Here is a 2,446-nt window from a genome sequence, read left to right on the forward strand (position 1 = left end):
TTTTCATAAAGCACTATCTTTTAGTGATAATTAATTATCTATAGATACCATTTGCTATATTATAGATTGTAGATACGTTTTCTGTTATTATAAGATGTATTTGATGTATTTAAGCTACTGTATTCATGAATACAGTAGCATTTCTAGGCGTGAAACAAAGGATTACAGTTAGACAGATTTTTGTATTCGAGTGTATTCGACTGCATGGCGTGAAACATGGGATTACAGCTGGACAGATTATTGTATTCGACTGTATTCATGGCGTGAAACAGGGGATTACACTGTTTTTGAATGGAAAGTGAATCAATTAACATAATCAATTCCTAATATAACTCAACAAACTCAATTACAACACATAAACTTTGTATTTCCAATTATAAAAAAGATTCTCAACCGAAAAATACCCCAAAAACATAGCAATCTTCAGAGAAATTATATAATACATCTGAATACATAAATTATATTAATTAAAAAAACATATGAATACATTCATGGAATATAGCGAGACAGTGAATACAATGAAATACATAGAATACAGCGGGATATATTAAAATATAATGAAAAAAAAGACAGTGAATACACTGAAATACATGAAATACAACGAGATACATTAAATTACAATGAAAAAATAGACAATGAATACAATGAAATACAACGAGATACATTGAAATACATTGAAATATATTAACAAAAAATTCAAGTTGCTCAGCCCCCAACTCCGTTGTCTTTGTTCAAGAACAACCCTAATGTCGTCTCGTTGAAGCGGCATCAATATCCAATCCTCGCTCGCATTCACCGTTGCCTCCGGTTGCCTTAGTTAACTCTAACTTATTTGAAATTAGGCATAACAATAATAGTTATTGCTGTAATATCTAATTTCGTACGAGAGCAGATGTGTTGACCCTCATATTCCACAACCGATTATTTGCCTTTTTCTAGGATGGACGATGGAGCGAATAATGTTTTTTTTTTCTGAAAAAGAAAAAAATAAAGAACAGAAAAGTTGATCCCCAAGAAATTTTAGAGAAAGAGGGTAGAATTTAGAAGGATAGATGACCATAATTCCTATCACGCCTGGAATGTGTATACTTCTGGCAAAAGCAGATAAATGAAATGGCCTCTGTCTTCCACAAGTCCTGTTCCAATCAAACCATCTATATTTTGCAGAAATGGGCCTTTTCCATTTTTTCTCCAAAATTTACACCCTCAAATTCAACTCTGCTTTCTAAAATTTTGTTAACGTATATATCATTGACAAATTGCTTCCGATTTTCTTATTATTAAGGATTTGAACTTTCCAGCTAAAATCGTACTAATTTCGTATTTTATTGTAGTGTATAGATCTTAAAACACAGTTGAGATATTTCAAGAAAGAGAGGATATGAGATCGGAAAGTAGAGAGAGGGAGAGAGAAGGGGGGGGGGGGGGGGAGAACATATATGGGGTAGGGGATAGGAGAAATTCGAGGGGATATGAGAGAGAAACATAATACAAAGCTTATTTTATGGCTTAAGGTTAGGAGGTGACCATAAACAAATATTTGGCTATAAAAAATCAAAAGGTAGCTATGGAATATAAATTTTTTAAAAGGTATTTATTTAAAATAAAAAAGGTATCAATCTTTGCAATATGAGGTAACTAATCCTTGAATATACTCTAACCCAATCATGAGGTCTCAGTTCAAATATAATCCCAACTGAGTAAAAAAACACGAGGTGATTCTTTCCATCTGCATAAGCCTTTGTGGGTAGAGCTATGTGGTATTTGTGTAGGTAGTTAGTGGAATAGTCGAAATGCACGTAAATTGATCCGTACATCACCGTCATTACAAAAATTTACTCTATATAACCCAATCTCACAGCTAAAGAGTACAATGCATGAGACAGAGAGTGTTATCCTTAATTACCAGTGATGCACCACTAGGAACAGCAGCAGCTCTAGCCCACATACCATTTGACAAATGAACATCAACCTACACAGATATACCCAAGCATAAAAATCAATTATCCTAACCAATTTGTCAATAAAATCTTTTAGCATGCATGGGAACTGGGAAGCATTGAAAAGGGATGAAGTGTAGAGAAAACGAACCTCAACCGTAGGATTACCAAGGCTGTCGAAGATCTGACGGGCCTTAAGGGATTGATAGAATGATAGTTGCCATAATTTGAGCTTCGGAATTCGGATCTACTAACTGAAAAAGAGATAGAAGAAAGAAAGGTTCAAACTTCAAAGACGTAAAAAGAGTCGTTTGAGTTTCTGAGAAGCCATATATGCCATGTATGTATTTATACTTGTGTGGAGAAAACTTGGGTGAATTAGAGCCGTTTGATGGATGGGGAGAGAAAAATTATAGCCGTTAGATGGGTGTAACATTAGAATTAATCTTTTATTTTTATGATTTTTCAATTAAGTATAATAATTTTAAATAGGTAAGTTGTACTAT

At 33.5% G+C, this 2,446-nt stretch overlaps 1 long non-coding RNA gene across 1 annotated transcript; it reads right to left on the reverse strand.

The window, feature by feature from the left end:
• Positions 686-2,246, reverse strand: LOC109229526. Its single transcript, XR_002068573.1, has 3 exons — positions 2,092-2,246; positions 1,907-1,972; positions 686-972 (listed from the first exon to the last, which is right to left on the reverse strand). It is a non-coding gene; the product is annotated as an uncharacterized LOC109229526 (long non-coding RNA).

The sequence above is a fragment of the Nicotiana attenuata genome, chromosome 1 (genome assembly GCF_001879085.1).
Source record: "Nicotiana attenuata strain UT chromosome 1, NIATTr2, whole genome shotgun sequence".
Taxonomy (NCBI): domain Eukaryota; kingdom Viridiplantae; phylum Streptophyta; class Magnoliopsida; order Solanales; family Solanaceae; genus Nicotiana; species Nicotiana attenuata.